Genomic DNA, 27,401 nt, shown 5'->3' with positions numbered 1-27,401 from the left:
CAAACCTCATTACCCAAATGTTCCCTTTGCTAGCATCTTATACTTTAATGCTACATTTTGCACAGCCACAATAACAATTGCAATTACATTTGGTGTTGGCATAGAGCAGATAACTGAATGTCATAGTTTATCGGATTTTGTTAGTTTCACCCTAGTGTCCCCATCTGAGGATCCCATCTGGAATGCTGCATTGTGTCCTTATTTAGCCTGTTCTGCAGTAGTTGTTTAGCTTTTGTCTTTCATGACTTTGACATTTCAAGGAGATCTGGTCAATGGTTTTGCAGGAGACCCCCTCCCCCTCCAGGTCCATGTTGGCAGATGTTTTTCTCCTGTTAAGTAGGGGCTATGGAGTTTCATGAGGATGACCTCAGAGGTGATATAGTGTCAAGGTGGTAGACTTTACTCTGAACTATTGTCCATGATGCTGGCCCTCTGACCAAGAGGGATCGCTTGGCTACAGCTTGCCTCTCATAATATTGATCACTTATGTCACTTGGCTGAGGTAGTTTGCCGGGTCACTCACTGTCATGTTCCTTCACCCTTCTACACCATAAGCTTTGGGAGAAAGTCACTAAATACAGCCTACATTTAACTGATAAGGCTGCTTTCTACCTCCTTGAGGCCTCTTTAATTTGTACAGACTGTCTTTTCTTTTTTGACAACCTATTTTAGAGGTTTTTTCCATGTTGACTATAAATTATGCTACCATCATTTATTCCATATTTATTCTATATTTAGGGATTATTCCAATGTCAAGGAATTTTCATGTTCTGAGCTAATTTGCATTTATTTTATGGGTTTGTTGATATCAAAACTGAATTAACCAGTCCCTTTGTAGTAGGCACTTAGGTTATACCAACAGTTTGCTTTTATATACAGTACTGTTATGAATGGACTGGTACACATTTAAGTGTATCTGCAAGATGAATCCCTGAAAATTGAATGGCTACACAGTGGTAATTGTTTGTAATTTCATGAGCTGTTGTGCCTTCCGTGGACAATGAGTATCTTAGGCCCACAGATATAAATCACCAAAACAGTACTGTAGACAGAATTTCAATTTGGTGGAAGAAATGTTTTCAAATTGGTACATCATCTGTGCTTTTGTAAATCTCCTTAAGTCACACTATGAAAGAGATGACTATAGGAAACACAGTGGTGAGCCGTATGGTCTCTGAGCTCCTAAAAATGAAATCAAGAGTCTAGATTATGGTCAGATACTCCAATCTGTGCCCTAACTAGCTCTTAACTACCTCTTCCACAAGCCAGTTCCATTCCACACCTTTGAAATTTTCCCATCTTTGCACGGAACATTCTTCACGCTTCCAAGACTTGTATCATGTAGTTACCATGAAGTCACACCTTGTCTGGCTTTTCACCTTGAAGTCACTCCTTTTCAAACCATGGTCTTTGTGTTGACTCTCTGACCCTAAGGCGATGTTTTCAGGAGACAGGACTTCTGAGAGAGGCTATCCATTACCCTCATGAGCAAGACTTGCACTCTTACAACAAAGGCTCTGGAGAGACTCCCCTCACCCCTCCCACCACATGAGGGGACAGAGAGAAAGAGCCATCCATGAAGCTGGAAGCAAATCTTCACTAGAAATCGCCTTGATTCTGGACTCTCCATACCCAGGTCTGTGTGACTTGCTCATCACCACCTCAACATAAATATGTTCTGTCTATCTTGCTTGCAAGTAGGTATGGCTGTGTCCAGCCTCTTGAGTCCTTAAAGGATGAATTTGCTTTCTGTGTGTGCCAGGCTAAAAGACTATATATTATATTTATTTCACAATTCTCCCAAAGGCTCCTGACCACTTACATGTAGTTAGAATTCCTGACTGACCCCCTCCCTCCTCTCCCGTCTTCCAGCACATGCTATGGGAAAGCATGCCCAGGTAGAATGTTGCGTAAAACTTTTCTTGGAGATATGGGAACAAATATCTGCTCAGTCCAAAGAGGGCACTATAGTGACTAATATCTGACTTGAAGAACCAATGAGCATATTGGGGTTAGTTACAGGGTTGTAGGTGAGGGGTTACTTATGGATGACTTAGAGGTAGCTGCATCACCAAAAAGCCCACTTCAATGTGGGTGATGATGGACAAAGGCTGTGGCCCTGGAACTCTATGCATGGCTTGCCTGCATCTGGAGGAACTGGACAGTATCCTCCAGGTACCTAGGCTGATCAGAGCATCTCCTCTTTGGAGTGGTCACCTCTGCTTCTACATTCTTGGGAAGTGGCCTCCAGGGTCTTATAAGGGTTGGCTTTCTGGGATTTGTGAGGTGTGTTTACTTCCTGAATCTCACAGCTTCTCCCTGACTTCTTCCTCTAGGAGAGAATGTTTCAATATGGAGGAAATTGCTAGAAAACATGGTGCCATCTGCTTACTCTAACTTCTTGGTGCTCACATCCTTTCTTCAGAGTAAGATCATAGTATACTTTCTTTGGCACTAAGTGATGATCTCTCTCAGCTAGTGAGCAAATAGCTATAAAGACATGGAATTAACCAGCACCATTGAAAAGCCCACCTGAGTGGCTCTGGGTCACAGAAGGAGTGCTGGGTGTTGTGAATGTAACTGTTCTAACATGTTGGCTGGCACTGCCTTGAATTTAGAAGAAGCTAGTGAGGCATAGATGAAGTGTCCAGAAGTCAGATGGTCTCTTGAATTTTCTATGGAGGTCCTGTTGTGTTGTGACTTGAGGATATTTGGAAAAGTGTTGAACGATCCATCAGTTGGCAACCATTTCCTCCATCAACCTAAAATTCCATCTACAGCATCTTCTACTGCAGCAGAGTTGCCTGAAGCTGGTCCATCTACAGCATCTTCTACTGCAGCAGAGTTGCCTGAAGCTGGTCCATCTACAGCATCTACTGCAGCAGAGTTACCTGAAGCTGGTCCATCTACAGCATCTTCTACCGCAGCAGAGTTGTCTGCAGTTGAGAAGACCACACTGCTCCCCAGCTGGTGGCCATCCTGGTATCACCCTGGGCATTTTTAGTTTCTTTGGAATGTTTTCACAAAAATCCCGTAATCTTGGTAGCTCATAAACAATATGTGTTGGTTTTCAGAGTCCCGGGGGTGGAGAGATCAAGACACGGGTAGGTTCAGTTTCTGGTAAAAACTTGGAAATTCATGAATGATACCTTTTCTCTGTGTCCACGTGTGGTAGGAGGCAGAAGGAGGTATCTTGAGAACCTTTGCAACAAAGAGTGCAAATCTGGATTTGAGGTCATGAAACGCATCTCCCAAGAGTCCCACCTCTTGACACCATCAACCTGAGGGCTAGGAATACGACCTATGAATTTAGAATGGACATGCACACAGGCAGTAACACCAGGCTACTTTGGCAGAATATTCTATCCAATGTATTAGTCTTTCCTTTAGTCTCTGAAAATGTAGAGTTTCTCAGGCCAGGAATACAAGAAACTGAGACCACTTACATCACACATGGAGACAGGCTTTTCAAAAGATCTAGTCAAAGACCTCCTTGTTACATTTGCTATCTCTTTTCTTTGGAAAATTAGCAGATATTGATTGTACATAGTGGCTTTCCATATATATATTATACATATATGTATATATACATAATATATACATATATATATATGTATTTTGATCATATTCATTCCATTTTCCTCTCTTGTCCCCCTCTTACTTCTGTGACCTCTTTTCATAGTAGTAGTACTCCCCCTTCTGTTTTCATTCTCTCTGTCTCTCTGTCTTTCTGTTTCTCTGTCTCTGTGTCTGTCTGTCTGTCTATCTCTCTCTATCTGTGTGTGTGTGTGTGTGTGTGTGTGTGTGAATACGTCCAAGTGAGTTTCACTAGGTCTATTTACAAGAATATGGACAGCTTACCAATAGCTATACTACTGAAGAGAACATCTCTTTCCCAGCAATCACCTATGTACAAATGCTCTGGGAGGTGTGGGGCCCCTTGAGCTTGTCCCCTTTCCAGAAGAGGATGTGGTGTGCTAACATGCCCTCTGTGTAAGTAACCACACACTGCTGTGAGTGTGAGTTCAAGAGTGCAGTAGGAACTTTCACTTTCTAATCCCTTTAGCCCATATCTGTCTGTCTGGGAGCATGGTTTTATCCTGTTGGGTTTTCATCCATTCCCTCCTTTTAGAATATGGGACTTCAGAATTGGAAGGAATGTTGGAACCCAATGGGAAGATCAGAGAGTTGGCAGAAGAACCCCAGTGTTGGCTCAGACTGCCCTCAACACCCACGGGCCCACTCGTTCCTGCTGCCCTTCCTTATTCATCAAGCATCCGAGAGTAGTGGTGACACTAATAAGTAAGGACCGTGTTTAGTCACTGAGTACCTGCCATGCTCCTAAAAATTATTTACTTGTACTGTTTCCTTATCACGTTCAGTTTTAAAAAACTATCATTTCCCTCACTGAACAGATGAGAATGTTTAGGGAACTGTGGCCAAATTACTTGCCTAAAAACACACAGCTAATAATAGGTGAAGCAGGCATGGTGCAATTCCAGAGAACACATACATGGTCTGGCTATGACATCTTCCTGTGAATCTTTTTTTTCTTGAGGTGAATAAAAGCCTATGATTTTATTGTCTTCATAACAAAATCATCTTAGAACTGGATCTCTTCTTATGACCTCCCAGTTCAAAATGCTTACATCTCTTTTTATATACATACATACATACATATATATATAAAGATATATATATATATAATTTATTACATATATATGTAATTTATTCATATTACATCCAAATTGTACTCCCCTCATTCTCATCTTTCTGTACCCATCCTCCCTCCCTCTTCCTCCTTCTTCCTTTTCCCTAGAGCTCTAACAGGTGGGGTCTTGCTCCCCCATTATATGCCCACAGCCTATCAGGTCTCATCTGGATAGCCAGCATCCCCCTCCTCTGTGTTCCCACAGGGCCCCTCCACCAAGGGGCAGTGATCAAATCACAGGCCCCAGAGTTCCTGTCAGAGGCAGTTCCCTGCTCTCCCCTCTCCTTCTCCATGTGGAGAATGAGCTGTCCAACTGCTACATCTGAACAGGGGTCTAGGTTCTTTGCTTGTGATGTCCTTCGTTGGTGCGTCAGTTTGTGCAGTGCCCCCCCCCCCAATTCAGACCCACCAGCCCTGATAGTCTCTTTGTGGAGCTCCTGACAACCCCTCATTCCCCATTCCTACCCCCATCACCAGACTACTCTACCCAGCAAAACTTTCAAACTTCATAGCTGGAGAAAACAAAATATTCCAGGACAAAACCAAGTTTAGATAGTACCTAAACACAAACCCAGCCCTACAGAAGATACTAGATGGAAAACTACAACCCAAGGAGGGTAACTTTATCCAGGAAAACAAAGAAAATAAATAACCCCACATCTGCAAAACCAAAGGAAGCTCTCTCTCTCTCTCGCTCTCTCTCTCTCTCTCTCTCTCTCTCTCTCTCTCTCTCTCTCTCTCTCACACACACACACCATCACTACCAACATAAAAAAAATAAATAAAAGGAACCAATAACTACTAGTCATTAATATCTCTCAACGTAAATGGTCTTTCTGTGAATCTTACAGAGCAAAGTCATACATAGAATGCAGAGAATGTGGCAGAAACTGTCTTGAGTTTTCATTCTTGTGAGGAGGGAAAGCTGTGCGAGAGAGTGAAATTCAGGGAAACATCACATACCTACTTAGACTCACATTAAACACAAACACTGGCTATGCTGTGTCAGATACTGCCTGTGACATACTGAGACCAAGACTTCTCAAGTTTGACCAAATGTTACATCCCAGTTAACATTACAAAATTTTATTTCTTATACTACACACATACGTCCAAAGAGTGGCCGTTACATACAAATCCTAAGGAAATATTTCATGGGATATATTTATACCCAAACATTTTTATGTCTCAGAATTCAAAATAGCAATATTAGATTTTAGGTAACATGCGATGCTTATTTGTTTGTTTGTTTATTTATTTGGTATTTCCAAACATTGCAAGGAAGGCATCTACCCTAATGCCATGTGTAATAAAAATCTTCACAGGGCATCTGTGAAGTGTTTTGAAAAGAATATTTCCACATCGATCCGAAATTCAGATTTCACTGGATGTTTGGAATATTTCTTTTCCAAACCAGGCAACTTCTCAAGAGCAGTCCTTTCAGGGGACATTGTAGAGATTTCTATGGCACACTCTTCCCTTTCCTCAGTCACACTGTTTCCTCCCCAGTCCTTCCCTGCCCTACTTTCATTTCTATTGCTGAGTGAAAGCACCTTGACCAAAAGAAACTTGGTGCGGTCGGGTGGAGGGGATGGGGTGGGGGTTGGGGGGTGGGGGAGGAAAGGGTTTATTTCAACTTACAAATTCAAGTTCTTGTCTGTTATTTTGGGGGAAGTTAAGGCAGGAACTTAAGTAGCCACTCACATAACAGCCGCAGTCAAGAGCCTAGAAGAATAAATTCATGGGTCTTGGCTTGCCTCCTAGATTTCTATACTCTACTACATCTCAGGGCCAAGCCTAGGGAGTGGTGCTGCCCACAGTAGGCTGCATCATTTAACAGTAAGGTCGACGCACGGGCGAGGTGGGTGCCCCCCACCCCCCCAAGCCCCCCCAAACCCTCCCCTCCCCCCAAGCCCCCCCTCCCCCACCCTGGGTGATTGTAGGGTGTGGCATGTTGACTGACAATTAAAAGTAACCATTACAAACTCCTGTCCTTTCTCTTTTCCGTGTTTGCTCCATCTAGAAGACACAGCCTGTGTCAGCATCAGCATCTTCTAGAGCTGCCCAGCCTGCCCAGGAGTGGGCAAGGCCATGTTTTCCTTCTCTGTCCTGGGACACACCCTATGACTTCCGGGCTTCCTCTCTCCTCCAAGCACATCTTCCCAGCTCTGCGCTTTTGCTGTGCCCATTCCTTTACCCCACCCCAGACATTCGCTGTGCCAGTGTCCCCACCCTACCCAGTGGCTCATACTGGTTTGTATCTGGCTACTTGAGGTTCATTAATATTCACCTAAATCCCAGGGGTCCCCCTGGAACAAGGCAGCAGAAAACCTGGCTCCCTTGCTGTCCACGCTCAGATAGGCTTTCAGGGGATGGCGTGAGCTCTTGGGGTAGGCTGGGTAGTTCCCAGAACACACTAGTTACAGTCAGAGCTTTTGTACTCTCTGGGCTCAGGGGGCGTTCCATCAGCTATTTTAAGGCCAGACTGGTGTATGCTGGGTTCCCTTAGTTTACCTAGGCGTTCGATATTTTCCCTGGCACAAACCAAGGTGGTCACAGAATGTGGGAAACCAGGCAGGGGAAAAAATGAACGCTCTGTGATGACGCCCCTGGTAGCTGCTGCTAAATTCCATGGAAAAGCTGGGGGCTTGCTATCTTGGCCTACGGGTGTCTCCTCAAGCCGGTAGCAGCGTTGGCACCTGCTCAAGTCCAGAGACATGGAAAAAAAGCAATCCGTCTGCAAAGCCAGTGCTCAGCCTGCCTCGGGGCCCAGCTCCACTCCTTCCCGTGGAATACCTTTGCCCACTGTGAATGCCCCTTTATCGTCAGTAGGCCATATTGCCTTTTCAAATATACTATGGAGGCCTTGTAGCCCAGATGCCTGCAGCATAAAGGACCTGCTTCCCCTGTGAGGGTGCTAGCTGAGAAACTCACCTAGACATTTGGAGAAAAATCTCTTCACTGGGCAGCTGGGGAGGCCAACACTGACTGCTTTCTGTTTCTCAGTCCATTTGGCCACAAGTGGCCCCATGGATGGGGGTTATAGGAGAAGGATATAACATTAATACTGAGGCAAATCTGCTCAGAATCTCCTGGCAAAGACATAATCTGTCACTTTCCCTGAGTAGCTTTGCAAGAAGGTGCCCTTGCTGACCCATGGCAGGCTTAGCCCTTCCTCATTAGGGCTCCAGTGAGCCTTTCTACGCAACTGAACTTGGATATGTGGTTCAATGTCAGCCTTTTGCGTGGACCACACAATTGTTTGCTACACAAGTGCTTGAACCCAGTTCTGGGACTCTTGCCCATGGTACAGACATAAAGACCTTCAGTCTAGATGACAGTGCTCTGTGGTAGGAAGGGGTCATTGCACTGCCTTAAAGAGCCAGAGGAGGTGGTTTGACAACCTCTCTTCCTTGACACTAATTCTCTGGAGCATTTGCTCAAGCGTTGGCTTGTAACCTTGTCCTTTTGGGAAAAAGACGTCATATGCAGACTTGAAGACTTTACATTCGTTTGAATACATATTCGTAATGGTTCCTGTTCATATGCAAGGAATAAAAAAATCATAACTCTAGTCACATCTAGTTATAAATGCCTTACCCGAAGCAGTTCTCTCTCTGTCTCTCTGTCTCTGTGTCTCTCTGTGTCTCTGTGTCTCTGTCTCTGTGTCTCTGTCTCTTTCTCTGTCTCTCTGTCTCTCTCTCTCTGTCAGCGTATGCTGCATGTATATGCACATGTGTGTGGTGTCCAGAAGTGAATCTCAGTCAGCCTGGTTAGTCAGCAAGCCCCAGAGACCCACCTGTCTCCACAAACACTGGGATTACAAGCTTGTGTCAGTACACCCATGTTCTTACATGAGTTCTGGGTATTGGACTCAGTCCCTCATGTTTGCAAGGCACACATTTTAATACTGTGCCATCTTCCCAGCTGGTTAGCAGTTGTCTTTCTGTAGTATGATTTTATTGGCTGAGGACCAGTCTTTCCTCAATCAATCAAAAGACAGAGGCAGATATTTGGACTACAGCTAACTCACGGGGGCACCAAGACACCAAGAGATCCAGACACACTCCTGGAGACTATGAAGCATGGTCATGTGGATCTGTGGGATGCTCCATGTGGACTTTTGTTCCTGGGAGTGTGATATCCAGTATCTTGAGCCAGGGCATCTCAAATGAGGGATTGCCTCTATCATATTGGCCTGAAGATAACTCATTGCTAATTGAAGTGGGAAGGCCCAGCCCTCTGTGGGCAGTGCCATCCCTAGGCAGGTGGGCCTGCCTTGTATAAGAAAGCTAGAAGAGCAAACCATGTAGGACGAGCCAGCAAGCAGTCGTTCTCCATGGTGTCTGGTTTAGTTCCTGCCTTTTGGTTCTTGCCTTGAGTTCTAGCCCTGGTTTCCCTCCATGATGGACTGTGACCTGTAAGCTGAAATTAACCCTTTCCTCCCAGAGTTGCTTTTGGTTGGTGTTTATCATAGAAATCTAACTAGAACACTTTTTGTTTGTTTATGAAATTGAGACACAGTGACAGGCTGTATACATTTTTTATTCCCTATGGTTATGCCAGTGTCCCAACCATCCCCTTCCCCTGTTCTCCATAGGTGTCACCCTCTACAATTGTGGTGATTACTTGCCTGACTTTATTCTGAGTAAACCACCTATAAATGAGCAAAAGGAAAAAAAAAACCCAACAGATACAGACAAACAAAAATCCAATCCACATACATCGGCCCATGGCCACATTCATTACTTACACAAAGAATGTCTTCTCAGTTAAGGTCATGCTTGGATCTCTTGATCGTTAATGGTTTCATTAGGGCCTTAGTGGAAAAATGCATCCTCAAGTGGGTTTGAATTTCTTTGTTTGCTTCCTTCTTTAGTGCTGCTAAAGGAAGTTTGGGGTTTTGCTCTCGCTGGCAAGTGCTTTACCACTGAACCACATCCCAGCCAACATGTTAAAGTCCAATCTTGACAGCCCAGAAGGTCACTTTTGACTAGACAGGCGTTCCCATTGCCCCAGAGACCAGAAGTAACAAAACATGAAAGAATGCACCCTTTCTTATTCTATGACATGGACCCCAACACCTTGCAAAGGAAGGGCATGTGGTTTAAGGCCCAGTCCTGTCTATTGTTCTTAACCGGGCGTATCTCCTGCCCTCTGTGAGCACTGAGTGAACTGTGGGTGTGTTTGGGGGGGTCGGTTGGTTTCAATTTATCCCACTGATTGTCTTTTCCCGCTCTGAGATTTTTATATCGCATGACAAAGGATGCAACCTCCTGACTTTCCCAAAGTACCAGTTAAGGCCAAAGGGCTCAGGACGTGGCTGAGAACAAGAACACGGAGGGGACTCCGGGACCATGCGGAGAGTGAGCAGATTAAAAACCCAAACCAAAACAACAAGGGACAGGAAACCACCCCTGTAGTGACAACCTCCTAAGTCCTGTGTGCTTCCCAAATAGTCAGACGCGTTCAAGCTGATGGAAGTGAATTTGAAGAGCGCATGCACTTGCTCACGCTGAGATGCTGACTCAGACATTACTTCCTGGGAGCTTTTAATGTTCAAAGCCCTGGCAGAAGCACCGCGAGGGAAGCAGAATAGAGATAGATTAGATTTACATAGAGAACTTACATGTGATTTTTTTTTCTTGTGTTTCATGAAGGGTCATAAACACAGGGCTTGCTGTGTACTATGGCACTTACCAGTTTTGAAATGCAGACTACACTGGCCAGATGCAAACAGATTAACCTGTCAAGGAACTAACTCTTCAATTTGGCCAGAACACTTCCTACTGATTTGACAAGTGAACCACCCTTACACACACACCTAGAAGGGCACCTTAATAGACTTCTAGTCACTTCTCTTTGTTGGTGTGTGCATGTATGTGTTCATGTGTGTACCTATGTATGTGTGTGCATGTGGCGGATAAAGGCCGATGTGGAGTATCTGTCTTGATTGCTAGTCACCTATCTTTTAAAGATAAAGTCGGTTTCTGAACCAGTAGCTCACTGATTGGGCTAAGTGCATTGGCTAGCAAGCCCCAGGGAACCTCCTCTCCTCCTCCCTTCCCCTCCCCTCCCCTCCTCTCCTCTCCTCTCCTCTCCCCTCCTCTCCTCTCCCCTCCCCTCCTCTCCCCTCCCCTCCTCTCCCCTCCTCTCCTCTCCCCTCCTCTCCTCTCCTCTCCCCTCCCCTCCTCCCCCCTCCTCTCCTCCCCCCTCCCCTCCTCTCTCCTCTCCTCCTCTCCTCTCCTCTCCTCTCCTCTCCTCTCCTCTCCCCTCCCCTCCTCTCCCCTCCTCTCCTCTCCTCTCCCCTCCTCTCCCCTCCCCTCCTCTCCCCTCCCCTCCTCTCCCCTCCCCTCCCCTCCCCTCCCCTCCCCTCCCCTCCTCTCCCCTCCCCTCCTCTCCCCTCCCCTCCTCTCCCCTCCCCTCCTCTCCCCTCCCCTCCTCTCCCCTCCCCTCCTCTCCCCTCCCCTCCTCTCCCCTCCCCTCCCCTCCTCTCCCCTCCCCTCCCCTCCTCTCCCCTCCCCTCCCCTCCTCTCCCCTCCTCTCCCCTCCCCTCCTCTCCTCTCCCCTCCCCTCCCCTCCCCTCCTCTCCCCTCCCCTCCTCTCCCCTCCCCTCCCCTCCTCTCCCCTCCTCTCCCCTCCTCTCCCCTCCCCTCCCCTCCTCTCCCCTCCCCTCCTCTCCTCTCCCCTCCTCTCCCCTCCCCTCCTCTCCCCTCCCCTCCTCTCCCCTCCCCTCCCCTCCTCTCCCCTCCTCTCCCCTCCTCTCCCCTCCCCTCCTCTCCCCTCCCCTCCCCTCCTCTCCCCTCCCCTCCCCTCCCCTCCTCTCCCCTCCTCTCCCCTCCTCTCCTCTCCTCTCCCCTCCCCTCCCCTCCTCTCCCCTCCTCTCCCCTCCTCTCCTCTCTTCTTCTCTCCTCTTGTCTCCCTTCCCTCCATCTCCTGAAGTGGGATTATAGGGAAATTCCACTGCATTCAGGTGCCAGGGATCTGAACTCAGGCCCTCGAGCTTTGTGGCAAGCACTTCGATGTCTGAGCCATCTTCCTAGTCCCCACTAGGCAGGTCTTAACACAGTCAAGTTGGCACTCAAGTTTAATCATCACAGCCATTATATGATACCCAGAAATGTGTATCTATACATTTACCTATACATTTATTCATTGTGTGTGATGAGTGTCGGGGAATGGATGGATGAAAGCTACAGTGGACAACCTTCAGAAGCCAGGTCTTTCCTTCCACTTTGTGAGTCCTGGGCATTGACCTCATGTCTTCAGGCTTGGCAAGAAGCTCCCTTATGAACTGAGCAGTCCGGTTGGCCCTGCTAGTAGATTCATGTATGAATTCTTCAAAGTGGAGATCATGCACATAGGAGGGTGTGCACCAGTGTTCTGATAGATACAGACTTGATACTAGACCACCTCAATCAACACTTTTTAAATCTTACCCCTTCTTGTCTTCCTTTCAGATGTTTGCGGATCTCTTCCAGGCATTGGAAGCAGTAGAATCATGATGGGATTTGATACTCCCCAAATCTTATGGTCATAGAAAATGTCCAAGGCCTTGTTAAAAGCATTAAGTGCCCTCTACCTACAGCACTAAATCAGATCCTCCAACAAAGGTGCAGGAAGCTACCTGAACACAGCCAGGTCAATTTTGACATGAGAAGGCAACATTCCGGATTTTGATATAGCTCAGGATCAATGTAGTTGAGAGTCATGGGAAAGTGATGGGCAGCCCTCATGGGGGTAGTTATCTGGAAGAGACACACCACAGGGTACCGGATGCTGCTTTTTTCAGGGATACGTTATGCATACTATGCAGGAACAGGAAGCCTGTAGAGAAGTTGCTAGAGAGCAGAAGCTGGAAGCAGATAAACATACTCCTGTTTCATTTCCAATGTGTGAAATGTACATTCCTGTAACTGTTACATCAAAAAAATACCCCCCAACCCCCGCCCCAACAATCACATCAGTTGCTGGTTGTGTAGCGTAGCCTGGGTGCCTGTCACTGTGTGCCTACGGCCAACCTACATGGTCTTTAGGTCTCATTGTGGTGATCTCAGGTTTTGGGGGCTTCCCCAAATAAAGTATTATGTTCAAGTCCATCCAGTCTGTTAGGGGGAAAGCCAGAAAAGGAATTCACTTCTCTTGAATTCTAAGATCCTTCAGACTATACATTTGTAGACACGTTGGATGTCTTTTACAGAGGAGTGTGGAAAAAGTCACAGGATGAATAAGGCTTGCTGTGGAAAGCTGGTTTACACATTTTTACTTCCAGACAAATGATATGTTATTTTAGGGAGCTGGGGAGATAGAGCATTCAGTAAAGGCGGTTGATGTGCGAGCATGGTTTCCCAGTCCTATCCCCAACTCTTGCATTAGCAGCAGTGTGTGCATCCTGAGGGCTCGCTGGCCAGTTTATATGCCTGAATCTGTGAGCTCCAAGTCCCGGGAGGGATCCTATCTCACAATATAAGGTGAGGAAGGACCCTGATGCTGGTCTTTGGCCTCTACATGTAGACATATACACGCACATGCCAATGTCCCAGCACTCCTCCACACCTGTAAGCACATAGTTATTTTCTACATCTTTACCTTAGCACGGAGAACATCTATTTCTAAATTTAAAGCTTCAAATAAGAGCTATCAAGGCAGTTTTTGTTGTCAGCTTTAGCTCACCCTGAGCCCCAGAAATCTCATTTCATGTTCGTTCCGCTTTTCAAATGCTAACTTGAAAACTTTGAGGAATACCGCGTTCTTTTCAGTCCCCGATATTCACCTCTCAGCTTGTACACTTAGCCAGGCATGCCATGAAAAACATTTCAGAGCTTGAAAACAGCATGGTATCAAAACACCTAAAACAAACACCCTTTGAATATGCAAGAGCAATTTAGGGAAAAGAAAAACAGACCCGTAAACCCGAATAAGCACAAAACCACAAAAAACAGCGAAGGGAGTGACTCCTCTTTCAAATGGCTCCTTCGTGAATATCCCTTTCCTTCCTTCCTTCCGCAGGTAAGTGTGGTGGGGCCCTTGGAGCAGTTGCAAGGGGGCCACCATTAGACCAGCAATCGCCAAAAGCTGTGGCATTTGTGCCAAGCAAGAAATCTGTGGGGTTCCACACACTGAGGCCTAGGTGTAGAGTTGGCTGCAGCTGAACACAATGGCGGCCTTTTGTCGTTCCAAGAAAGGACCCTGTGGGAGACAACGGTAAGTTTCTGTTGGATTGCCAGCACCCTCATGACTTTGTGCCATTTTATAAAAGGAGGCAGAAATATGACAACCAGTTCAGGGCCTCAACAGGACAGAGGAGCTGACACCACGGCAGGTGGATGTCACTGCCAGGAGTGACAGTACCAAGGACAGCATTTAAAATGCATGGGGTAGCTACTGTCTGCTGTTTTATTATCTATCTGGTAATAAACTACCTTAGAGGTGATTTCAGCCTCTGAGGCACATATGGAAATGTCTGATGACACTGTTTTTATTGTAGTAATTAGTGGTCTGTGGGTGAAATACTGGTACTGCCTAGTGGCTATAAGCCAGGGATGCTGGGGCTGGAGAGCTGGCTCCGTGGTTAAGAGCTGCTCTTCCAGAGGACCCAAGTTCAAATCCCAGCACCAACATGGCAGCACACAACCACCTGAAACACCAGCGTCAGGGCATCCAATGGCTTCTTCTGACCTTTGAAACATTGTACTCAAGTGGTGCACTTACACGACTCAGTGCCCTCTCCACCCCCTAAAAGAAAGCAAATATTTTAAAAGGACAAAACAACCCAGGGATGTTGTAAGAACTCTGGAGATGTGGGCTGCAGCTGATCTGCTACAATGTGAGCCCAGCATGCGCTGAGTTCTGTTCTCCACTGTGTGGACTAGGCACGGCGGCACATGCCTCTAATCCTGGCTTTTGGGAGGTAGGGGCAGGAAGGTAGGCCTAGGATACACAAGACCCAGTTTCCAAAACTAAAGCAAACAGAAACAAATAAACAAACAACTTTTAGTGCATACAGCAGAGCCACTCCCAAATGTCCAATAAAGAATTATCCTGTCAGAAATGTAGAAGGTGTCAAAGGCCAAGTGACCTTACAACAGGCATAAACTTTTATATGCACTTAACCTTCAAAAGACCTGTCAGGTCATATATTGTTGTTTCCATTTTATAGTGAATTATTATCTATAATTTCAGCGTTGTGTACACTCAATGTCTTATGTGAGGTGTTTTTGTCCTATGGTCATTGCAAGCATTTGAGATGTTTTGTTCATTGCCTAGGAAATGGTCCTCTTAAATGCCAGGAAAAAAAAAAACCCCACGTTATCCAGCCCAAGCTGATCTACCCAACCCCCATTGCATTGTGGAACCAGGCTGGCTAACAGCTGATGGCTGGAACATGGGCCACAGATATGGACTGTCTACAAAAGTCTTGAAAAGTTGACTTAACCACTGAGATAAGCAGCCAGTGAGATAGAGCGGGACTTGATGCTCATTGAAAACTATTTTTTCTACGCATGGTCACTAGGCTGTTTTTCCCACATCCTGTGTTCTTCCTAGTGTCTGATAATGGTGTGCCACACACTGTTGAGAAAACAGGGACTCTGATGCCATGAGAATCAGACGCAGACAGTCCCTATACTGCAACCTTAGACAGAATTAGGTCATAGAATTCCAAGAGTGTTGGGTCCTTTGGAAGACAGCTTCTGTTTTTCTTTTTCTCTGTTCTGATAAATGCTAAATTCCTTGTCAAAATGTTTATGACTAGACAGCAAAATCAGAGTCTGTCTTCTGAGTCATTTCTTCGCTTCTGGTCTGGATATTTGATTTAAAGTTCTGCAAATTAGTGTGTGTGTGTGTGTGTGTGTGTGTGTGTGTGTATGTGTGTGTGTGTGTATGCATGTGTCTATGTTCATGTGCATATGGAAGTCAAAGAACAACTATTGAGAATTGGTCTTCTTCTACAGTGGGGATCTGGGAAGTAGGACTTGAACTCAGGTCCTCAGCCTTGTGTGGCAAACACTCTTTCTCATGGAGCCCAGAGTGGGATGTTTGACTATATTTTTTCTCTCTCTGCTCTATTAATCTCTACCTGGATAGTCTCTATTATTTTCAATTTTTTGCACAGTCCTTTCTGCTCACATTTTTCCCTCTCATATTTCTTATGCTTCCCATTGCCCATGTAAAATGCAGCAGGAGGAGCATTCCCAAGAATTGTCTAAATAATTAGACCTTCACGGTTAAAGGGAAGGGGAACAAGTACCTTATCAGCACAATGAAGAGAAATGGACTTCGCAGTCTTTTGAGAGTGAGTAGAAGATTCCTAAAAGTGTTTGAAACATAAAGAGAACATAGCCAACGTCAAAAGCAAATATTACTTTTCCTTCCTCACACACACAAAAATATCCCTTCTGGTCCTCAACAGTTCCTTGCTTTGCCGTACTGTTAGTGGATATTTTTTAAAAAATACTATTATTTAAAATAATTGAATCAGCGAGTCTTTTAAACATTAGTGAAACTTATAAATAAAAATAAAAAATAGCATTATTTAAAATAATTGAATCAGTGAATGTCATAAACATTATAAGCATATGGGTCCAATTTGTTAGTTACTGTGAGGGAAATCAAGATGCTGCCTCTGCCCAAGTTGAACTTGACATTTGTTGGAAAGCGGGTGACTGGATCTCTGATTATCCTTACAGGTAGATGTGACCATTTTCTGCTAATGAGCAACAAGTTACCCTGAAACGTAGAGGCTTAAGCTCAACTCGATAATCATTTTATAATTTCTGTAAGGCATGAAGCTGGCTGTGGCTTCCCTGGTCCCACATGGCAAGGTTTCTTACAAGGCTGAAGCCAGAGCCTATGGTCTCTAGTCCCGTCTAAACTCAGTGAAAGAAAGATCCACGTCTGAGCTCATCCATGTGGCTGTTGGCGGGGTGCAGTTCTGTGACAGTTTTGGTCTATGGCTCTTGCTGTCTCTGGCTGATCCACCGGCTGGAGCCACCCTTGATTCCTGCTGTGTGGGTCTCAACACTGTAGACTGCCTGATGGAAGAGGAATTCTGAGAGGGCAGTTGAGAGAACTTGGTGACAAAGTGAAAGGTATGGCAAAATGGCTCAGCAGGTAAAGGCGCTTGCTGCCAAGCCTAAGGGTTCTGGGTTTGATTTCCATCCCTCATGATGGAAAGAGAGGATCAATTCTTACTAATTGTCCTCTGACCTCCATATAGGCACTGCAGTGCACACATAGTCACTGTAGTGCACTTATGTGCCATGGCATGTGCACATGTACACAGACACACACACACACACACACACACACACACACACACACACACACACACACACACACCCAATAGCTACAAAAATAAATGTTAAAAGTTGTGGTTATATACACTAATTTTGAAAGTAGCAGCTTGATCGTCTCTGTGTGTATTGCTTTGTTTAGAAAAAAGCTATTCTAACAAGCTCACACCCCAAGCACGTTCTTCTAGGGTTTGGGTACCAGGAGATCCTGGGAGCCCAATCAAAAGCTGCCTCCACCATGAGGCTTAAAGGAATATTGAAGAGAGGCAAGGCAGCTATGATTCTCTGAGCTCAGGGAAAGGCAAAGAGCACTCATCTTTGCTGGCCCGCTGGCATAGGTTTGTAATCCTAGCTACTTCATGAGTTGAGGCAGAAGGATAGCATGTTCAAGGCCAGCCCTGTCAACTTATCAAATCTGTCTCACAGTTTTGAAAAAGAAAAGTAGAGTAAGGCTAAGGGTAGAATGCTTGCCTAGCACGCATGAGGCCATAGATTTAATCCTTAGTACTGGAAAAAAAATCTCATTTTTAAAAGGAATTATTTTCTGACTATCCTGGGAATGGCTTATTCTGGAAGGGTTTGACACTTACTCTGAATAAATATAAACTTGATTTGGAATCTTGGTAGCTAACCATTTCAGGTATGATGTCCATAATTGTGAGGACAGATGGGGGAGGGGGTGTGGCTTCCCCCATGTCCCCCAACCTCATGTTCATGTTTCTTGTCTTAGGAAATATTTCAGGTCTAAAAGTCAACTAATGATCTTTGTACTTACTCATTTATGCATCTATTACTGCTAAATAGGGAGCCTCAACAGCGACTTGCTTTTTTTGATGGGCTAGATATCAAAACTGCATCAGAAATAAGAGATAACTTCCTTCTCCTCAGTGGAGACTAGGGGTGGGTATCATTATATGCAGAGTTAGGCAGGGGGCTTCAACCCTCCATCACCCATCTATTTTTTTTTATAATCTAAAGGATAAAGAGCTTGGTTTCATATTTTATTAATGTTTGGATAATGGGAAAGAGAAGAGTAACATTTTGTGACCCACGATATAAAAGAACAGTTAAACCTTAGTTCTTATCACGTGATACAGGAGTGCAGCCACATCCATCTGTTTCCATCCGGTCCATTATTTTATAAACGGTGACCATTCGTGTGTGGATATCTGAGTCCCAGTGTGCTGGTATCTGGGGGGAAGGGCACTTCCAGAGCTTATTAGATAGTAAGGGTGGGGCCCTAGTGAATGGTGTTAGAGTACTTACAAGAAACCCTCCAAACTGACTTTTCCCTTCTGCAATGTATTGACATAGAGAGAAGTTAGCACATGGGAGAAAGCAGGTCCTTATCAGAAATTGCATCTTCTGCCTCCTTGTTCCTGGACCACTCAGCCACCAGAGCTCTAAGTACCTGTCTTCTGCTGTTTATGTCCCATCTACCAGCTAGTCTCTGGCATTCTTTCCAAGCAGCTCAAATCCATCAAGCCATTGTTTGTGGCTACTCCTGCCAAAATTGCTACAGTGAACAGTTGCCATAGAGACTGTATGTCTCTCTCACAAAGCCTGAAATATTTACTACTTGGCCCTTCTAGAACTGGCTCATCTGCCTCTGGTCTATTGGAAAATTAATATCATTATAGCATACGAGAATATCAGACCCCTGCTTTGGGAGTGCAAAGAGGCTTTGTAGAAGCGTTTTTCAAAGCAGGAGGAGAAAAGAAAGAATGTAGTGTTTCAAAGTCCAACTTTTATTTTGAGGCAGGATCTCTCATTGACCTGGGACTCACCAAGTAGGCAAGGCTTGCTGACTAGTTAGATCTGCCTGTCCCCACGTCATCACCGTTGGGATTCCAAGTGTGCACCTCCATGCCTGGCTTTTTGGGATCCAACTCAGACCTTCATGCTTGTACAGCAAGCAGTCTACCAGCTGAGCTTTCTCTCTAGCCACTCTCTTCAGTAGGTTAGAGGTCATCGCTGTGGGCAGTTATGGTGATCTGTAAAGAGCCACAAAGGTATAATAGAGAATAAGACACTTGACATGTCAATGATGGTGACAGTATGGCAAAAAGGGGGTAATGTATTTCTTTGGCTTATGAGTGAATACTTCAACAAGTGTTCTAGAAGTTTGGAGAGATGATCCAAAGCTGCCTTGGATCTGAGATCTGGGGCTGACTCTATACAGGGTACAGCACTGATGAGTCCAAGAATGAGCCAAGAACAGCAGGTTGACTCTTTGCTTTCAAGTGACTGTTCCATCAAGATGTCAGCCAGTGCAAAGAGAAGTTTCTTTGATGATGGGCAAGAACTACAAAAAAATAAATACTATTAAGCATACAAGCAGCTGATAGGGAGGCATGCTCTCTGTCAACCCACGGAGAGCTGGTAGGATGGTACTTCACTATGTTAAAGTGAGAGGGCCTGACCTGGCTATGAATCAATCTTTGATCAAGATCATATCCTGTACTTGGTACCCCAGTTCAAACTCAAACAACATGGACTCGCTCTGCCTCTGGCTCTAAGAACATCTGGCCAGGCAGCCAGCATCCATGTTAAGACCCAATTGCTTTTTGGCCGACTGAGCCCTTAGGCTGAATTATGCAGAGGGCACACAGAACGGCAGCTTGGAGGTCGCTGGTACTCCCTAGGAAAGGGGTCTCTGGGCGTGAAGCATATGGGGGGAGATGGGGCAGGGAGGTAATGGTTTTCACCGGATTCCTTTTTATATTTTATTTAGATTACGCTCTTCTCAGCAGGGTGATTTCTTAATTAGAGCCGCCCAGCCAGGCAGCCCTCTAGCTCAGACCCCTCCACTGCCTTCTAAGGTTTCATGAGGGACCTTGTCCTGCCTTATTTCCTGAGTTCTAATATTTGAGTAGTATGCAGCGGATTTCAATGGGAGGAAAAGACATGTAATTCAATCATCTTTATTAGATTTTTGCCTGTGGATGCGGAGAGGAGGAGGAAGGAGAAGGGTCCTCTCTGAGTTGTTTTTTTTTTTTTCTGTAGCTTTCTTCCAGTAGTCAAAGAAGGAAGAATCAGTGCTTTCCCCCACCCCAACCCTCTTTTTAAAAATAAAGATACTGAATGGAAACATTAAGCCTGAACCAGAAACACATAGGGGGCAGGACATTTCAAGGTCCGATGGAGCCGTTCATATAAACAAATTATGCAGTTCCTTTGCTGGTGACTGGGACACTGAGTTTGAGTGTGACGGTTCTGAAGCCTTTTGCCTGCAGACTGAACTCAGCAAGCCTAATGACCCAGCGTGCCCAACCTGTGGCCCGTGGGCTGCATGTCCCCCTGGACAGTCGGGAAGATAGCCCAACACAGAAGCATGGCCTTGCTGAGAGCATTATGAGAAATAGGTTTGCTTTCTCGTTTTCCTAGCTTGACTGCATGGCAAGCCTGAGCTTTGTAGATGACAGGGTTGTGTCACAGTGCCCAAAGGTGAAGCTGGAACTCCATAGTGTGCCGGTTTGTCTGATCATCACCGGCATGGCTCTAGCCACTCTCCAAGGAGGAAAACCAATTGGTAGAAGACAGAAGGATGGGGAGTTAGCATGTCATCCCAGCAGAGAACAAAGAGAGGCAGGTCGCCTTGCTATCCTTGGAAGAGGGATTCCTCTAGCAGGATGGGAAGTAGAGCAACAATAAACCAGGTCAAAAGGACATTGTAGAGGAAATAATTCTACTCGAAAGACTTCTGTGTGGCTCATTCTGTAAAAAAAAAAAAAGAAAAAGAAAAACAAAACAACAACAACAAAAAAACTGTGTTGCTATAGTTGGCAAGCTAGCTCAGTGGGTAAAGGTACTTACTACCAAGCACCATGACCTCAGTTTCATTCCTGGGAACCCACATACTATAAGGAGAGAACCGACTCCTATAAGCTGCTCCTTGATTTCCTCCACACAGACAAAAAAAAAAAAAAAAAAAAAAGTGACAAAATTCTTTAAGGAATCGCATTGCTAATTCTCTCAGTCTGGCCCATAACTCCCCTGTCCTATTAATCTTTCTTAAGTTGAAAGTTATCAGAAAAGCAGTTATTCATTTCAAGACCCACATCCACAGTCCTTTCAAATGAAGCAGGATCTAGAGTTTTCAAACCATTTGTATCACAGATAAAATCCAATGGCCAAACTTCTTTATCCAGAGCCTTTGCAGTCTAATTACTTTTTTCTTCCTGTCTGGGTTTCTAGGAAATTGTCATTGTCAGCCTCTTTAGGTTGCCTCATAAGAGGGGCAGAGCATTGCTCACTGGATCAATTTTGGGGTGGTGTTGGGGGTTGAGTTAAGAACAATAGTGTTATCTCCCAACCAGAGACAGGGATGAGTTCTCCCAACGTTAGGAAGGGCTCTGCCAGCACATCCTGTATAAAGGCTGATTTTGTTCCACTCATTGTTAAAAACACTTGGTCTGAATCTTATTTACATATAAGATATCTTTATTTCACTAGTTATACAAGCAGAAAAAGTATTTCATAGTGATTATAATGCATTTGATAGAGAGTTGTCCTTGGTCTTGTAGATAGCCTACTCATTGTGAGGTTAAGAAGTCGGGGATTCTAAGTCCAACATTCAGTCCTGTTTTTGACAATTCCTTGCACTGTAGCTGCAGAGGGCTGTGGTATCCTAGCCAGTGTCATCAGGACAATTGTCCACAGATCCAAAGAAAACAAAGCAAAACAAAACAAATAGCAGCCTTCTGTTCAGTCATAGACAGCCCAGGGGGGTCTGTATGCTCATATCCTGCCCAGTAGCTATGATAAAAACACCCTGATAAAAAGCAATTTAGGGAACAAATGATTTACTTAGCTTATAATTACAGGTCGCAGCCCATCACTGTGGCGAGGTCAAAGCAGGAACTTGAAGCCGTTGGTCGCATCCAGTCAAGAGCAGAGAGAATGAGTTACCGCATGCCTGGACCCAGCAGGTTTTTCTACTCTTATACAGCCTGGAGCCCCATATCAGGAAGAGTGGCACTCACTATCAGACAGACTATTCTTTATCAGTGGCATAAGGCAATCCCTCACTGACACCCCCACAGGCTAGCCTTGTTAAGAAAGTCCCTCACTGAGACTCGCAGTTGATAATTAAGGCTAAGCAGAGCAGCCTGGGATATCATCTTTGATTTAAAAACTCAAATGGCGAATTCAAAGGCAAATTGCTTTGTAAGTCCTAGGAGAGCATTCACTCTCATTTCCAGAATGCTCTGTCTTGTTTGCCATGCCAACCAGGTTGCCCCATTAACAGGCTAACTGAGAAAGAAGCAGTTGGGTCTTGTGCTGGGCTGAATCTGCTTCCCCAGATTTTTCTAGGGTCTGAGACGGTTTTGGGTTAATGTTATTTTAGTTAGGAGTGGGAAGAGAATGGGACTTTGATGGAAAAATTGATTTAATAGGTCAACGCATCAACCTTGGTATAGTTGTATATTTGATTTAACATCCTAAACGTACACATAGTATTTGAACATGAAATTAATCCATCCTTTCTGTACTTAGAGGAAAGCCCATTTAAAACCTTACTACCAAGGAGAAAATGTTTTTTTTTCCTTTTTTTTAACTTCTTGTGTTTGATTCACACCTTATTAAAAAAAAAAAGCCAAGTATGATGGTATGAGCTTGTAACTGCTGCACAGACAGGTGAACACAGGCTGACCCCTGTGACTTGCTGGTCTACCCTTATCTAGCCTACTTGGCAAGCTCCAGGGCAGTGAGAGACATGGCTTCAAAAACAATGGGATGGTACCCAAGGGACAGAACCCAGGGCTGTCCCCTAACCTCCATGTACATAGGTACATCCATGCCCACACACAAGCACACACAAACCCACACATAGACAACCACAACTCAAAAGGGTTTAATTGCGAAATAAGACACAGTGGCCATGGTTGTCACTAACACGTCTTAGCAGAGGTGACATGGATGTGGTTGGTATCAAGGGAAATGGAGCACATCCCAGGCATAGCACTACGGATACTGAAAAAAAAAATCCTTTTAGCCTTTCAAAGGCGATTTACCCACATCGTCTATACCTCCTCATTCTGCATGTCTTAGTAACTGATATAATCACTAAGGACTTGCTATGTTAAAAAGAGAGCTTTAGGAATCAGGGTGCGTTTTCTCTGTTCTTTTTAATTAAAGCTGTGATGCACCGTGGCCAGGCATTATGCAAGGTCTGGCTTAGATTAGCCCCTGGCTGAGAGACTGAGCTAATTTAGTGCCTGCAATTATGTCTGTCCCGGATGGCATTCTGCTCTCTGCAGGACATGCCATTTTAGTTGTTTGTCTCAGACAGAAGCCATGGCTGTTTTGGGCCATCTATACTTTCTTGCCCTGGAGCCTCTTACGATGCAAATTGGGGAGACAACTGGCTGGAATTAGGAGTACGATCTGTGGCCTTGAAATAACATGAAGTTGATTGACATTGAGGGGGGGTCAATCTAGGAAAAATCATAAGCACATGAGCATATGACCCCGGCTGGTACCAAAGTGGGCCCACTACTAGAATCAGAAAGATAAACAAACAAGTAAGCGAATCTTTTAATAGAGCACTGCTTTTCTTGGGGGGGGGTGTGTGGCCCAGCCTTAGGGTGCAGAGTAGCAGTGTTCACGCCTTGTGAGAAGTGAGAGGGACCAGCCCGGAGAGCTCTTTCTGAAGAGGCTGGTCCGCTGCCTGTTAAGATGGACCGGAGGGCTGTGAAGCTACCAAGGAGAGTTGAGTTGGGGCTGGAGAGATGGCACAGTCGGTAAAGTGCTTGTCATGCAAGCGGGAGGACTGGAGGAGTTTGATCTCCAGCAACCATGGTTTTAAAAAAAGAAAAAACCTAAGTAAAAAAAAACAAAACAAAATTTGAGAGTAGCAGTGTAGGTCACTTAGAAGCCCAGCCCTGGAGGTGGAGGTAGAACTGGCCACCCAGGCTGGCTGAATCTTAGCTCCTGATTCAGTAAGTGACCCCGCCTCATGTATGAAATTGTCAGACTGAATTTAATAATAATAAAAAGAGTGTATAAGAATTCTTCCTGCTACATTTCTCAGTGTCTCAAAGTCTGAAATTACACTGAAATCTAGTGTTTTCTTAAAAGTAAGGTTTAGAAGACTGAGGTAGACATTCAATGCTGACCTCTGGCCTCTGCATGAAGAACCACGCCGTAGTAGTTTATGCATGCACCCACCCAAATAAGTGGGTGTGGCTGTCTCAATAGATTGATGGGAGGAATGGGTTTCTTCCTTCGCTGTATAAAGACAGCCAAAGTCCCAGGTTTAAGTTTGTGTTACAGTTTGGTCCCAGAGAACGGCAAAGGGTGCGCGCCTTGAAAACCAATCAATCCCAAACAGTTTTGAGATGAGATGCCCTTCCTGCTAACACGCCTGGATTTTATCTGTTATCAGAGAGAGGCCTCTGCCTTGGCTGCTTTGGAGCCACTCTGTGCTTTTAGGTTTACAGATGATGCGCGGTAGGCCGCCGCTGTCTGTGGAGCTGGGGAGTAAGGCTCTACAGAGGGAGGGCTGTTGCTCATCATTACAGAGTCAGGGCACTTAGCTGTGAAGCCACAGGAGGCTGGAGGTGCAGAGGTTGTAACAGGAAGAGGAGGAAGTGAACGCTGGGCTGATGCCCAGGAGGGCTCCTGGAGGGTAACCAATTCCATCCGCGGGGGCAGGTGGACTTCTCCCTGTGACTAGGTGACTCGGGGGCAGCCTTGCAAAAGGGAGGGAGGAAAAGGTTATTTCCGGAAGTCTCCAGCTCTCCCTCCTGCCCGCTTCCCTCCTTCCCCTAGCCGCTGTTTGCAAGGTATAGTTGAAAGAAGGATGTATCAAACAGCAAGAAGAAAGAACCCCCGCCAGCCTCTCCCGTTACCCTCAACTCCAGTTCTGCCTGGGCTGTTTTTCTTTAACATAGCTGACTGAGGTGCAGGTCCCATATCAAAGGACACAGGAAAAACATCGGGTGGGGGAGGGGCTTAACTCCCCACAGATGTCAGTCAAACACCAGCTAAGCCTCCCCACCCACAGCCCTTTCCTTGTATTTCCTTCTGAGGAAATACAGACTACCAAAGCCAGAAAGCCCTTGGCTCTCAGCACTGCTGGTCTCTGCATGATTATAGATATGAACATTATGTCATGATCTGATCATCTACCTCCTGAGCTGTAAAGAGTTCTTGCATGTTAATGTGTTGGAATTTACCCTTTTAAGGAACTGGAGAGATGGATCAGTGGTTAAGAGCACTGGTCGTTCTTTCAGAGGACCTGAGTTTGGGTCCCAGCACCCCTGTCTGGCGACTCACAACCCTCTGTCACTACAGAGAATCTGACGTTGTCTTTTGGTCTCCATGGGTACCCACACACAAGAGACATACACTCATACAGACACACATACATGTATGTTCATTTAAATATATATATCTTTATATGAAAAAGATAAGCCTTATTATAGTTTTAATGAATTATTTCAATATTCCTTAAAAAAGTTAAGTTCTTTCAAAAGCTAGGCTATGCCTCCTTTGGTCTGAACAGGGAAAGCTGAGCTAGCAGGAGAGACCAGCATTCTCCATACCATTGTTTTGAGTATCTGGAAGTGCAATGCCTTTGGTTTGCTTGCCATTTGCCCTCCCAGAACATGGCTATGAAGAGTTGGGTCTTTGCTAGCACTGGGGATGGAAGTGTGTGTGTGTAGGGGGACATGCAAGGAGAGAGCATCCCAATTCCTGGCTATAAAGGATGGCTCTCAAATTCGTACAGAATTAAGGCCACTGGTACCCATGGTGGCTGTATGCTTTGGTTCACATTTCTACCTATTGCAGACTTAGAAAAGTCAAATAGCTTTATCCTCCATTTGCAGGTGCAGGAAGAGGAAAAAGGTGTTCCTTCTTCATTGTTTAGGGGGAAAAGGAATCTACTCACCTCACAAATATGTATTTCTTATTATAGCATATGTGTGTGTGTTATGTGTATGTGTATGCATGCACATGTATGCATGTGTGTGCATGTGCCTGTGTATGTGTATGTGTTCATGAGCACGTGTGTGTATGTATGTGAATGTGTGTGTCTGTGCAAGTGTGTGTGTGTGTGTGTGTGTGTGTGTGTGTGTGTGTGTGTGTATGTTTGTGATCCAGGGTGATGTCTGCAAGTCAGAGTATATCTTCAGCAAGTTCTCTTTGTCCATCTTTACATGGATTGTGCGGATCCAACTCAGGCTGCCAGATTTCCGCAGGAGGTTTCTTTACCCACCAAGCCATCTTGCTGGCCCCTCTATTTCTTCATGCGACTGCAGTTCACCTTATAAATGTCTGTAAACACTGGCTTGGAACTGAGCATTTCTAATGTCTGGCCAGCTTCCTGCCTTGGCTTACAGCATTTGCTTCAATTTTCAGGGCTCTCTGGGAGGACCTAAGTTGGTCCCCAGACACCACAGAACCTTCCTGTGTTTCTCAGTTGCTCTGGTCTACCAGCTCCAGCTAAGCAATTCCTCTGGAAAGGCCCAAGAGCTCTGAAGGGCTGAGAGCCTCCAGAAAGGCTAAAACCAAAGCACACCAGAGCAAAGGCAGCTTTTGGTGTCTTGATGCTCAAGCACTTCTCCTCTTGTTCACCAAATCCTAGAGGCTTTTATGTGAGCAACTATTGCAGGTGGAGGAAACCTGCAAAAATCCAGTCCCAGTCTTTAATTTTTCATTCACCTTTGCGAATTTTCTTCAAAACAACCTTTGGTGGATATTAACTCATTGACTGTCTCATTGAGTCATTCAACCATGTATCCATGACAGGCTAGAAGTGGAATTAGAGGAAACACTATCCTTACAAAGCACTTTGGCCTCAAGTTTGTCTGCCTCCTCTTCTGTAGGTGCTGCCAAGCTTCTCAGAAGGTGTCTTTGAGAAAGCGTGGGCAAGGAAGGGCAACCCTTTCACAGGTGTCGCCTAAGATCATCAGAAAACACGGGTATTTACATTAGGATTCAGAACAGTAGCAAAATCACAGTTATGAGGTAGCAACAAAAATAATTTTATGGTTGGGGAATCACCACAACAGGAGGAACTGTATTAAAGGGTCTCAGCATTAGGAAGGTTGAGGACCACTGCCCTAAGTGCTTTCTTGTCCAAGTATTTCATCACAGCAATGGAAAAGATGCTAACATACCAGCTTCTGCAGTGCTCACTCTCTACAGGTCACAGGCATCTTTCATATGATATAGCAGAGTGAGAACTGGGTTAAAGATGAACAGACCGGAATACAATGGTGACGTCTGCAGCCTTGGCCATGTGACACATTCGCGAAGACGTTCAGGATGTTCACACCCATAAGTCTGTGACTCTGTCCCAACATTCACTTGCTCAGTCTCTCCACTGTGTTGTTGCTGGGGAACGTGAGTACCCAAAGCTCCACAGGCTGAAGGCTCAGTTGCCA

General features: G+C 45.3%; 1 long non-coding RNA gene across 1 annotated transcript in view; it reads left to right on the top strand.

Annotated features, from left to right (window-relative positions):
- The window catches only part of LOC311578283, a 150,583-nt gene that overhangs the window by 6,564 nt on the left and 116,618 nt on the right, over nt 1–27,401 (top strand). The window contains exons 2-4 of the long non-coding RNA XR_014772811.1: nt 1,448–1,636; nt 2,781–2,982; nt 13,721–13,915. This is a non-coding gene — a long non-coding RNA (uncharacterized lncRNA). The remainder of the gene's footprint in view (nt 1–1,447; nt 1,637–2,780; nt 2,983–13,720; nt 13,916–27,401) is intronic.

The sequence above is a fragment of the Acomys minous genome, assembly GCF_964271855.1.
Source record: "Acomys minous genome assembly, chromosome: 12".
Lineage (NCBI taxonomy): Eukaryota > Metazoa > Chordata > Mammalia > Rodentia > Muridae > Acomys > Acomys minous.
This window is presented reverse-complemented; position numbering and strand designations above follow the sequence as displayed.